Raw genomic sequence first — 15,330 nt, 5'->3', positions numbered from 1 at the left:
GGCATTCCACATCATAGCCTTCGAATCTCAAACAATTTCATTTCCTTCCACTTTTCACCTTCACTCACCCTCCATGCATCACATTCCATTTTCTCACATTTCCATTTATCTTTCCACTCCTTTCATCCTATTCTTGCACTTGAACATTTCATCCCATTTCATTCTTTCATATCATCCTCTCATATATCAGTTTGTTCATTACAAGTTTCATTCCATCTCAATATTTCATATCATCCTATCATATATCAATTTTTTCATTAACCATTTCATTCCATTTTGTTCTGTAGACACTCCATTCCCTCTCATTATCCATTTCATCACATTCCCTCATATTCTATTTCATTATATTACTTTTCATTGTCTAATTTCATTCATATCTCATTACATCACATTCTAGCTTACCACATGTCATTACATTCATATTACCAAATCACATTTTTCATTTAATCATCAGTAACATACCATCTATTCTCACTCATGATCCATCTACCTTAATCATTCACATATATATACACATCCACATCCACTACTACCATAATCATCAAATCTAACCATCACATGCATACATCAGTCCATGATATCTCAAGTGCACAAGTCTAAACATCAAAAAGCTCATATATCTCATATATCAAATAGACTGAATCATCAACATCAGAAGGTCTCAACACAAAGGGTCCTCATCATAAATGACATACATGATAAGCCAATAAAATGAAGCTCCACAAATCAACCCGGTGTCATACCACCTACATCATTTTTTTGTGTCTAATCCGAAGATCCCTTAACACTAGGGGCACTCACCTCATCTTGAACAATTGAACACTAAACAATGACATCAATTTTTCTTCACAAGTGATCATCCTACATCAATCAAATCTCAACATTTAGCTATTTAGCTAATGGTTCTATCTTGAACCAGTTATTTGTCCTACTCTATATCTTGAGATGGACATGTTAGTTTTCCCTACTCTGTATCCTGAGGGGGGCACCTTTTCCTAAGTATCAACATCAGTTGATTGATTCTACCCATTACTTTGTGACTACACATTCCCTACCAACTATTCTCATGAACATTTTTAGAAATAAAATTGGAACATTCCTATTTTGCACATCCATTTTTCCAATTTCATTTCTGAGGGGGTAGTATATCCAGATCCAAGATGGGGCATCAAAATTTTCTGAAACATCAAAAAAATCCTACCCCAGCTAAACATCAAATCAAACTAGGGCATCAAAATTTACTCAAACATCAAAAACATCCCACCCCAACTAAAAAATTTGAAACAATCAAGCCTACCAAAACTAGGGTATCTAAACAAAAATATTGCAACACCAAATCAACATCACAATCACATCGTCAAATCAATGACAATTAAAATCATCAAATCAATGACAATCAAATCATCAAATCAACAACAATCAAGACAACAAATTATTAATGATTAGACATCAAATCATCAACAAACAAACATCTAATCATCAGAATTTGACTTAAAATCAGAAAATCAAGATAGTCTTTGAACTAATATGCTTTGCGTATTAGCTTAAAGAGGGGCATTTGTAGACACCCAAAAATAGGCAAAGACCTAAATCACATAGTTCCGGTCAATCAGTGCAAATTAAAGAGAAAATCAGAAGAAACACAACAAACTTTTGAATCAAAAAGATTACATTAGGTCATTAATCATCTATCAAATTAATAAGACCTAAATCAACTTCAAAAGAAGAGAAAAAAATTTAAAATCATAAAATGAAATTCAAAAAAAGGAGAGGGAAAAGACAAACTTTTGAGAATAAATGGAACTTTTATTAAATTAATAATTCCATTTATTCTCACAAAATGAAAATGCTCCTTTTATATAAAGAATTAAAAGAAATCCAAATTTAGCCATAAATCATGACTTTTTGGGCTCGTCCTTTTGTCTCTCATGAGACATTTTTTTTGAAAATAAAAGTCATATTTAACCACAAATCATGACTTTTTGGGCTCCTCCTTTTGTCTCTCATGAGATATTTTTGTTGAAAATAAAAGTCATATTTAGCCACAAAACATTACTTTTGGCCGCCTTTTGTCTCTCATGAGACATCTTTGTTGAAAATAAAAGTCATATTTAGCCACAAAACATGACTTTTGGGCTCCTCCTTTTGTCCCTCATAAGACATCTTTGTTGAAATAAAAGTCATATCTAGCCACAAAACATGACATTTGGGATCCTCCTTTTGTCTCTCATGAGACATCTTTATTGAAAAAAAAGTCATATTTAGCCACAAACCATGACTTTTGGGCTCCTTCTCTTGTCTCTCATGAGACACTTTTGTTGAAATAAAAGCCATATTTAGCCACAAATCATGACTTTTGAGATCTTTCTCTTGTCTCTCATGAGAGATTTTTATTGAAATAAAAGTCACATGGAGCCTTCAATCAAGACTTTTAAACTCCTCTTCTTGTCTCTCATGAGACAATTTCAATTTCACTTCTAACCACCAAGTGAAAGGTAAAACCAAAATTCTTACCCCAACCCCTTCTAAAATCTTATAAATAGAAGGAGAATTCAAGAGCAAAAGGGACCCAAGTCTTAGGCATTTGCACTATAGGCACATTTTAATTCATCATTTTAGCATTCTCATTGTAGTATTTTCATAGTATTTTAACATTATTTTGTGTTATTTAGCATCATTTATCACTTGTTAGTTCATTAGATATTCATTTTGATAGCATATAATCTACATTTCAATCATTAATCTTGCATGTATCCATCATAGATCTACTTTTTAAGCATTCTCCCATTCTAGAACTATCACTAAAATGCTAGTTTGAGAGCTATTTTAGTAGTTGTAGTTAGGGAAACATGTGATGCTCATAGATATTACATTCTAATGATGATATCTTGGGTTTAGTTTCATTCATCATTAGCCCATTTGCATTCTACACCAAGGTTTCATGACTATGCACACACCATATATATATATATATATATATATATATATTTGTGAACTTGTGTTTATGGTTCATTTATGATTAGACATGTGATATATGTACGTAGTTTATGGTTACATGTACATGATTGGTTCAATTAATGATTAGATGTGTGATATATGTATGTTTCTAGTTTATGATTAGATATACATGATTCTACATTAAAATGCATGATGAAAAATATTTAAAGAGAGATGATTGATAAAAATGTATGTATTCAATATAAGTCCTACACATGTTACATGAAATGAGTTTATGTACACCGATATGAGTCCTAAGTAGCATGAAATAAGTTCATGTAAAATGTATACACATATAGGTCCTAAGTTACATGATATAAATCCTACAAGTTATGGATATAATGAACATGTACACATGTCTACACATATACTTGTCCTAGGTTACATGAAATGTACTAAATGAAGTTACATACATACATGTACATACATTTTAACTTGATTAAAGAGTGACTTGGTAAATTTATGAAATATCTAAGCAAGTCCTAAATATGAAATATCTAAGTACATCCTAAATATGAAATATCTCAAGTGGTTCCACATTCTCCTGAAGAGAATTTAATATTCTATCATGGTCCTTTGTATCTAATCTCCACTTGCAATGATCACGTTTATTGTTTACTAGATATAGAGAAATGGAGGTGATAATAATATGGTGACTATATTGAAGCACTTTATTAGTAAATTCATCATTTAATAATAAACACACATAATTTATATATATTCAAAAAATAAACCTGTAGGGAATAATGTTCCATCACATTCTTTAAGTTAAGTTAACTTCATCCTTTTTGTAGTGCAACACAATAAATAGTAATTCACTCCTTCTAAATTTCCAATCTCAGAAATAACTACAAAGATTTTGGCTACATACAATAAATATCATACATGTAAATGTGAGTTCTAAATTGTCTTTGTGATTTTAATATACATATTTATTATTTTTAAATTTTTACTTACCAATTCAAACTAATCTAGGTATACGGTTATAATCAATAGAAATCAAAGGAATGTCATCAAAGGTTTCATATTCATATCCATTAATTGTATCATTAACAACAAGTGTCACTAAAGTTCATAGACCTACATAACCACGATTCTAATTGATGCATTCACTGTAATTCTCAACAGTGTAGTAACAACAAAAATATTGATAGTCTCTTTTATACAATGTCCAATTATGATGATTGGTACTCATGATAGAATGTAAGGATCATTCTTTTTCTATGTTCTTGCAACCATGCATAGTTTTTCTATCCACGCCTGAAGATACATATCTAATATATAGAAAATAATTAGAGATAAAAATATATATTCATGTGTGTACAACTTAAATTAGATAAGAGAAAATATATACATGTGCACACATTTACCTCATATCTCCTAAAAAAGTCTATTGGTACTGCTTGACTCATTCTTGATGATTTGCCAACCCCATTTGATGCAAAATGTATCTTACACCATTCAACAATGTTATATGCATTATTTATGCAAAATATCTTATAAATCATTTGATACTTTCATAGAGCACGTTTGATGTAAGTTCCAACACCATCATGTTCACCTTTGCCATGTGCACTTTCAAAGGAACTCCATAAATTTGTGGTATGTTTTCATTATAATGATATCAAAAAAGTGCATAAAATGATGATTTGAGTAAAGTCTATGTCATACTACTTTACTCATTCTTGATGATTTGCCAACCCTGTTTGATGCAAAATGTATCTTGCACCATTTAACAATGTTATGTGCATTATTTATGAGAAATCCTTTATAATTCATTTGATACTTCTGTAGAGCATGTATCATTTAAGTTCCAACACCATCATGTTCACCTTTGCTATGTCTACTTTCAAAGAAACTCCATAAATGTGGTATGTTTTCATTATAATGATACCAAAAAAGTGCATAAAATGGTCTAGATGATTTGAGTTGTGTAGCACATCCATTTCACCAAACATAATGTTCATCCATACTTATGCCTCTTTCTTTAATAAATATAGAAAAAATATTGAAACAATGTTCTACATGATGTATATCATGTTCTCTATCATCACTTATGTAGAAGAGATATTCTTTCTTGATGACTCATGCTTCATCTATGCTTTGAATACCATTCAAATCTAATTGTGCATGATGATAACACACTTGTAACATAATAGAAACTTGATATGAAAAGTAGTAGTCTGATTGAATAACCTTTTGATGAACAAAAGAATAATATTATGCAAAGTCAATAACTGATAAAATGGCTCCAAGTTGAAAGTTATCTCTAGGTGTTTGAAATTGTTGTGCTTTCCACTTTACAAAAAAAATATGATGAATATATGGTTGTATCAAACTTTTAAATTTTTCCATAAACTCTTCAACACTCATCTCCTCGTCAACATATTGTAATCCTTTCAATACTTTCCCAAATTTAGTTTCATAATTTTTATTACCAAAAGCTTCTTCTATAATTTTTTGATAAAATTGATAGTGGAGATCAAATTAAATATGATAATGATAGTAACAAGTTTCAAACACTTTTTTTTCTCCTAACACAATATGGCTTTGATCTTTCAAATAATGTATACCCAATCTTTATACCAAGATTTGAACTACAAAATGGGACATACATTTTATATTGTGTTATATCTAACAAATGTTTTGTATGGTGTTCGTAAAGCTTGGCTCTAACCCTATGTTTGTGAACATCTCTAGTATTTGATGAAGGATGAGTATTATCATTCCAAAATGATATTACAAATTATTTTATTCTACCATCAATCTTATCGCAATGACAAGCTCTACACATAATTGCCTAATTTTCTGCCAAAGTGTTGTCATCCAAAACCATTCTCCTCTTAACATATTTTGATATGGTTTTTCTACTAAAACCAATATATGATGAAATTGAAGATATTTGTCTATTTTGGGGTAAATTTGTTGGAATTATAGATGGAGTAACTGAGAGGGGAGGGGTGAATCAGTTACCACAAAAACTTATTCCACAATTCCCTTAGATGTCTTAAAGATCTAGTTACTGCTGATACTCGATAAACAAATGTTGTAACTCGGTAAATTAAATATTTTCAAGCATTCATGCATGTAACTTAAAATAAAGTAAACACAAGAGACACTAGATTTAACGTGGAAACCCAATATGGGAAAAACCACCAAGTAACTAGTCACCAATTTTCACTCTTCTGAAGTGAGCCCTGTTAGGAGCCAACCCTATTAAAGGTTACAAAACACACTATTAGGTGTGACCTTGTTAGAGGATTTAATCACCATATTAGGAGTGTCCTTGCTAGAGGACTTTAGAAACAATTCAATTGAAGTGTCACCTTGTGAGAGGATTTACAAAATGGTTGTTAAACAAACTCTATTAAAAGATTTGAAGTCACTGCTACAATGGTTAGAAAGCAACAATGAATTGACCTGAACAAGATGCAACTAAATTTGTTGGCTACAGATCTCTGTTCAATAGCATTAGATCCTTCTTGATCGAATATGGCTTTGCTGCTCCTCAATGATCTCTGATCATTCGCTTCCACAATAATCAGTCTTCATATCACAATTATTCCATTTTCTTGCACTCTTGAATTCACAACTTGACCTCTTACTTATATCATTCAGTTTGTCAAGTCAGCTCATTTACAAGTTACAACAACTAAAGAAATCATTACATTAGTCAGCTACATTTATTGCACGAAACAATTGAACTTAATATCAAGACAATAAAATCCTTCACTGGCCAACCCAGTTTGGTAACCACTGCTGCAAAATGGTTTTCTAGTGTTAACCAAGTGAAGCTTGGTAAACACTGCAAACCCTACAAAAATCCTTTGGAGACCGAGCGAACTCGGTTAGCACTGACCTTCCTTTGCTGACCTTATGAGCTCGGTAAAACCTAACTTTTCTTCCACATTTCCTTTGATTACTGAGTGAGCTCGGTAGACATTAACTTTTCTTCATTAACCTTGGGAGCTCGATTAACACTAACTTTTTGCTACAAAATCCTTTCATGCCCAAGTGAGCTCGATAAGAACTGCCTTTACTATGTAATGTTTAGGAATGTTCGGTAGACACTGTAAATTTCTTTGATGAACATCTGAGCTTAGTAGACTCTGTCTGATGACTGATATGACATTTGTGTAACATCAAAGACAATACACAATTAACAATTGTATCCAACAAAACTAAGTTATTGACAACAGATGTCAACATAACTCTTCTTTTAGTGCTCTTATCTTTACTTTGAGTTATCTTCCCTATAGAGCTCAAACCTTTCTTAACATTTTCAATAATATCACTTTGCATGTTAGGAAATTTTCTCTTTTTTGATGTTGTGTCTACAACTAGCAATTTTAATGACTATTGCATTTGTTTTTCAAAAAGAACATGAGCAAGTACTTGATTTTTATCAAGTAATTCCAAAATACTAAATTTACTCAATACTTCTTATACTATCTTATTTGAACCTCTTTTTTTAGAAAGACTTAATGATTTAATATCATCAAGTAATTTCAATTTATGCAGACCCATTCCAAGTAAATGATCTAAATTTCTATGAATGATATTTTGATTTACACTTCTAGCTAGTCTTATGCACTGATCCATACCAATTTAAGCAATCGGTCTTGACTGTTCTCCAACTTCCATTGCTTCATGCCTTGAATTATCATGTCCTAAATTGTTATGTCTTGAATTGTCATGACTCAGATCTTCTCCAACATGTATTTTCTCTTCTTGTGATAGTATGTTAAGATCTACATGGATATAAATTAATAAAATAATAAAATAATTTATAAAATTGAAAATATACGTGCATATTAATTTACACACGTACATACCTTCTTTAATTTTATGATAATTCACTAATTTTTTTTCATAATTTCTCTATTCTACACCAGGTGATCTATTTCTTACAAAATTACTGTCTTCCTTGTTGTTGTCCCATCTTTGGTCTTCAAAAAACTATCAAAATATTTTGAATTCTCTTTGAGACCTTAAATTTTTTTATCAAAATACTTCAAATTGTCTTCAATGTTCTTCCTATTCCTTCAAAAATAATGAATTCCTTATAAGGTTGTTTTGGATTAATTTGAAAAATGAAGGTAGAATACTTGTTATATCAACCATTTTTTTTCAAAAAAATCAATATTGGCTGATATGCTTCACTCAAATGCCCCTTGGCCAACATGTATAGAAAAATTCACTTGGCACAAAGAAGACATGGGGCTTCAAATGAAGCCCCTTGGAAACCCATTTCATAGATAGGGGAATTCATTTGAAGCCCTTGGTCTTACACGGGCTTCGAATGAACTCCCTTGTCCAAATCTCGATGACTATTAAGACCATTAGGAAACAACCCTAATAGCTACTGGGAAACAACCCCTATGGGCTTTGAGCAAAGCCCCCATCAAATGGTAGAAAACCACCTCGCGGACTTCACATGAAGCCTCTTTAGGCGAAGACCCCAAAATTGCCTTCACATGAAATCAACTTCGTGTAAAGCCTCCAAAAATGAAAATTTCAAAAAGCTTTCATAATTTCTATAAAAAAATCCCCTTTAGAGGGCTCAAACAAGGGTCAAATAGGTTAACATTCTAAAACTAAATATAAAAAGTGTTATCCTCTTAATAAGATTTCCAATTAATATATTTTTAGCATATACTGTGTTTATCATGATGTTTTATCTTTAGTTTTATTAAATATAGGGTTTTGGTCATTTTAGAAACATATGTTTGAAGCTTTGGGAAAAATAGGAAATAAGAGAATAATATTTTTAAAATATGATCATCAAAGCTATGTGTGTTAGATTTCTAAAAAATCAAGACACATTTTGTTTTGATAAATACAAATCAAATTATATTAATCAAAAGAAACCTATGTCTAAATTATCATTATTGTCACTTTTTCACTAAATAAAATCTATATTTTTTAACAAAACTGAACGAAGCCAAAAACACCTACTAGATATCAATGTTACTATTTAAGCCTTGAAAGAATTTTTTTAATTATCATATCTAAAAAAAAGAGTTATATTGATCAAAACACCCATCACTCTTTGAAAATGTTGATTTTCATATAAACCACTTCTCAAAGGAGAAGGAATAATGGACTTCAAATTTAAGTTTAAAAATATAAAATAAAATAAAAATTAGAAACTAAATGGAAAATTCTAAAATTCTCTAGTTTGCATCAGTGTCAAATTCTTTACACGTATTTAGTAATATGCATTTGAAAATGAAGTTCTTTAAAAACTTATCTATTTTAGTGTCAAACATGGCTAAAAAGTGGGAACCGTTACCATGGTCTTACTCAAATAGCATAAAGATGGGATAGATTTTTATTTAATGGATATTAAAGTATGTTTAGCTACACCATTGCATTAGAAATTTTAACCAATGTTGAATTTTGATCACTTTCTACTGAGACTAGAGATTATTTAATCAAGAAAACCAGTTAGATTTTGTTTTAATTTTATATCATGAGGTTCTAACACATTATTTAATGAAATAATTAGAAACGTGGTGGAAAGGAAAGTTTTGAAGGATCTAAAATATTATTATTTACTTCTAAACTAAAGTTCCTTAAGAATATTTTTTTGAAGTATTAGATAGCAGCCAATAAAGATGAGGGTTGACCCCAAGTAACAAAAGGGTTGAAGAATGAACTAGAGGCAACCTCCTAGTTATTTAGACTATGTCCATAGCATAAATGATGGTATTATCAGTCCTTAATCTAACATGCATAACAAACTATAATAATAGTTCCTTAACAATATGCTATTTTTGTGATGACCAATGCAAATGTAATAGCATTGTCATTTAATTTTGGTATGTGTGTTCCAAAGTTTTAAAAAAAAACTTAATTTATAATTAGTATAAGCCATGAAGATAAATTTACCTTCATGAGACGTGTCTATTCATTAAATTGCTAAGTAATATAATATCAAATCATAGTTATATGTATATACACGTGCATATATATATATATATATATATATATATCATTATTATATTAATTTCTCTCATAAAAAGACTTATGTCTAATATATATAATTAAATATATAGGTTTATTCAACTAAAGATCTACCAAACATCAACACCCCCTCTTTTCTAGAGAGAATAAACAAAAGGAAGATATTACACCATTCGTAAAATTAAAGAAATGTCAAATTTTAAGGATATCTTTCACCAAAATATATCCACACTTTGATATCATGAGTATTGGTCTTCCAAAAGATCAACATGTGATATTCACCAAGTACTCTATGTAGGGTTTACTATCACATATGATATAATAAGTATTGGTCTCCCAGAATATTGACATTGATATTTACCAACTAATCAAAATGTTTTGATATCATGAGCATTGGTCTCTTAGAATACATGATATTCACCAATTAATATGTATAATGGCCCTCCAGAACATCAATTTTCATAACATTCACAATGTACTAAAAAAAATCATATAGTGTGTGCACTCACATTCTTATAATGCTTACCATATAAACATCCACCATACAAAGTATTATGTATCATGGTCTACATAGAAATTGTAAAACTAACCATCATAATAGAAAATTAAGTTATTGTAAGATCATCACCTTTCAATAATTTTTGCAAATATAAGTGACATCATTTGGATGTTTTCACTTCCTCATGATCTACACAGAGGGTAGGCCTATTAAAATCACATAGTCACAAGATATATTCATGAATCATAGTCCTCTTGACTGCTACAATTTATTTATCACTACAAAATCCACCTCAACATGATTTACTCCCTCTCAATCAATATGATTGAGATCATTGAAGGTTGATTGAATCATATCCTTTATCTAATCCCTCTCTTTCAAGATTTCCTCTAACAAAATATCAAGCTCCTTCTATATCTCAATCTCCTTCTTCATGTAGTAACATTCTCAAAGGAAAAGATTAAGGCACATAGCTCTTATAGTACACAATGAAAAATAAGAGAGAGTAATGTAATAGTCAAAGTAAGTATATATCTTTAATCTATGTTTTGACATATTATTACTTTACACACACACACACACACACACACACACACACACACACAATCAACATATGTTTTTGGTTATACTATCTCATATAATGTAAATCCAAAATAATTATTAATAATGACATAATAATATAGATTTGATAGATATATTCATAGCCCCAACTGATAATATAATTAATAATGAGATATTATTAGCTGATACTATTATGAATGTATGTAAGATAGTCACATTAGTTATTATAGTGTCATTGATTTCAAAGTCTTAGTTGGCTAGACATTATGCTAACTTAGTAGAGTTCATATTATTAGATTGATAAAGAGGATTTGAAGAATTTATGATGAAGACATAAGTGATATGTAAGGTATTCAATGGGTATTTGAATGAGTTAGACAATGATAATGTAATATTGGTTTTGATTATTTTAAAATTGTGTATTGTTGTAAAGTATTGAAGAACACAAGTTTAACCAAGTGATAAGGTTAATTAAGGGAGACTGTATTCACCATGAAAATAGTGTTGCCCAAGTAATTGGAAAAGTAAAATAAAAATAAAGTATTTCTCGATCAAGTCAGTATTAATCGAGTGTTATGTTACCTAAGTAAATGTTATGTTTTCCGAGTGACAATAGGATGATAAAGTTTGGAAATTGGAATTTGAAGTAGACTTGTGATGAAAATTTGGAAAGTTCAAGATGGTCCAAGGTACAACACCAATTTTTTTATGACATCAATGATTGAAATAATCTAAGAAGGATCTAAAGATGGAGAGTGAAGAGGGATAAGGATCTTTGCAAAGTTTTGTCCAATTTATATTTTTAGAATGTCTAGATTCATTAAATGAAGTTTTTGAATCTAGAAATTTTGCATGAACCTAAGAATGATGATGGTGATTAAGAAGAAAAATATGGAAGGATTTGGAAGCTTGAAGGGAGACTATTTAGGGAGGAGAATGCAATAGTTTTAAGTTGTTGATTGATTTTGTTTGTTGTTGAAGAAAAAAGAGTGAAGAGTTAAGCCAGGTGAATTGACTAGTGAAAGGAGATAGATATGGCATGTTAATCAAACATGTCAAAGTATAGAGTGAAAGGGGATCCAAGAGATAGGTTAGACAGAGAAAGATAAACACTAAAGATCCAAACAAGGAAAGGCAGTTATTATTCTTAATAGATCATTTTTACTCTTATTATTTAATAATTATAGCACAAAATATTAGAAGTATTGAGTGGACCTAACAAGACGATGGAATCCTATATGGTAACACCAAATAGTGGTGTTTGTAAGTCCTTTAAATTGGGCCACTCCTTTTAGTCAAGCATAGGGAGATATAAGGCCTAGATGATCTTTTGGTGAAATTTCCTAACAAGGTCACATTAACAATGTTTATATGTAACCTTTAACAAGAAGGTTGGCTTCTAGCAAAGCTCACTTCACAAGAGTGAAAATTTTAGCCTGCTAGTCCCACGTAGTTTGTCCCTTCACAATGTTATTTGTGTTGCAAGTTTTTTTTAATATATTTTTACAATTTACTGCAACTCTACAATAACTTAGTTTACTGATACTCGGTAATGCAAGAACCAATCAAAGTAATTGACAGAGTTGATTAATATTTACACCAAGTGATTTACAATAAAGATTTTGAGGTTTTCTTGGTACTAAATTGTTCGAAGGGGGGGTAAAACCACAAATCTATGTTGCCTTTTATAAAGAAAATGGATAATAAAATTGAAATTGTTTAATTGTAACAACATAAAAGTGTCATTTGTGTTTAGAATTTGAAGATGATGTAAACTTATGAAACATGTAAATTTGGATGAAACTTATGCCTATAATTTGTTTTTTAAAAATTGAGACATATTTTTCATATTTTTTAAATTTTTAAAGTTCGTTTTAAAATATTTTTAAAATGTTAAAAATATAGAGTTTCATTCCCACCAAATAAATATATGCAAACAATCATATTTTGCTTTGATTTTGTAATATGTTATAGTTGACATGTATATCTAGCGGACAAAAAAAGTTTGATTTATATTTTTTAAGTTATAAGTGTTCAAAGCTGAACTTACTAGAAATTGATAGTTTTTTTCCCATCAAACTTTCCCTATCAAATCTATATATTTTTAAAAGCAAGTTACATATTCTTGAAGAGGACTCTCTCCTCTAGAGGTACATATAAAGTTTTAAACTTTTAAACATAATTTAGGTTTTTTTTTTTGAAGAGACATGTTCTTGAATCCTAAAACACCTATTTCTAATATTTTAAAAGTATAACATATTATAACTAGTCAAAGCACTATAAAATTTGTATGACCATAATCTTGACTCCAAAACATGAAAAAGGGTATTTTTAGGTTTTGAAGAAACTTCATTTTGATGGAGAAATTAACTTTAGAAGTGATAACTTTTTTTTTAAATTATCTTTTGCTTCTATGGTGGCCTCATAGACACTTTCGGCACAAAGGGTTTTGGTTGAGACCCAAGGTGACTTTTTATACCCACTTACATGGCCTCATATAAGAGAAACATGTTTATTCATCATTTTTAAAATAGTTGTTCCAATCAAAAGTGTTATGGATGAAATCATTTCAACCGCAACCATTTTTCCACCTCTACACTATGTCGATGCCACTTTGTGCCACATGAGCTTGTCTGTAACACTCTTAACCATAACCATTTTGACCATAACGATTTTAGTTATAATCTTTCTAGATAACCTCAAGGGTGACATAACTTTGTGTTTTTACCCTAGAAATGTATAATAATTAGACATAACTAATTCACACCCCCTACCCCCTCCCTAGCTCCCAATAATTTGGTGTCAAGTTGAGTGCTTAAAGAAAGAAGTTTAAAGGAACTTGAGCTAAAGCTCAAAGATGTATAAGAGAGAGGTTCCAAGGCTGAACAAGGAGAACTTTTCATTATGTCAAGACATAATGAAACTATATCTTTTTGGTATTGGAAATAATGTCACATATTAGTTGTTGAGTGAATATACCACACCTGTTGGTCCCCCACCTATGGAGAAAATGAATAAAAAGAGAGATCACAATAGTTTGATGATTGATGTTGTATCTGCTCTAAATGGAACTATGCCAATGCTAAAAAAATGTGAGATAAACTAGTCAACTAGTAAATGAAGGAGATGATAATGTAAGAAGAGCCAAAGCTAAAAGTCTCAGAGGTAAGTACAATGAATTGAAAATGAAAGAAGTCTAGAATGTTACAAAATATATAAACTAAATAAAGGACTTTGTAAGTCTAATAAGAGTTTTTGGAGGAACTATCATGGATTCTAAAATTATAAGTAGATTCTTAAGAACTCTTATAATTTTCCATGCTGTTAAAATTTCTACAATTCAAGAAGTAAGATCTATTCCTAGAAATGATTTGACACTTGATAGCTTAATCAGTTAGTTGACTACACTTGACCTAAGTAATTATGAAAATAGTATGGTTACAATGACAAATACATTTAAGCCTCCACTAACCATCGACAATTCAAAGAAATAAAAGAAGAGTAAAGAAGAAAGTGATTTGGAAACTGAAGATGATCTAGATGAGCTTGAGTTATTCCTTATTAGAAGGTTGTCAAGAGGTAAAGGTAAATACAAAATTAAACTACCCTTGATCTGTTTCAAATGCAATGATGTTGGTCACTTTTTTGCTAAATGTCCTAATAGAAGTAAGTCTGAAGAGAAATGATAAGAAAGATTTCAAGTATAAGATGAACATAGATTACAAACATAAAGGAAAGAAATCATGTTACATTTCTGAAGAACAACAAATTGAGTCAATTTTTGATGATAACAAGGAAGTAGTTGAAATGGTTTATATTGCAATCAAGGAAGATCCATATAGTGAAATGTATGACAATGAAACTACCCCAATTTCATGTGCTAGTAAGAATGACTCATGGATTATTGATAAAGGTTTCTCACATCACATGACTTGTGATCTAAGTAAGTTTGATAAACTTAAATAAAATGATGATTATGAAATTGTTAAGTTTGGAAATGATGTTCCATACTCGATGGAGGGTAAAGGATCACTAGACATTACTACACCCTCATGACAATACTATAGCTTCTCTAGGAGCTCCAGAAGCAAAATGTTACAGGGACGCACATTTTTAGAAGCTTAGAAATTTCTATAAAAAATGGATAAAAAAAAGGAATTCATAAAGAATAAAGAATAAATGTTCTCTCTACAAATTTTAACTAGATTGTAAATATTTTGAAAAAATATGAGTGAATTAGAAACAAATGAATATTAGTCATCTGAGTTATCTTTGCTTCAACGGGCCTTTTTGGAGATTTGGAA

Source organism: Cupressus sempervirens, chromosome 1 (assembly GCF_028749045.1).
Source record: "Cupressus sempervirens isolate cs-2001-9-10 chromosome 1, ASM2874904v1, whole genome shotgun sequence".
Classification (NCBI taxonomy): domain Eukaryota; kingdom Viridiplantae; phylum Streptophyta; class Pinopsida; order Cupressales; family Cupressaceae; genus Cupressus; species Cupressus sempervirens.
Note: the sequence above shows the minus strand (reverse complement) of the source record.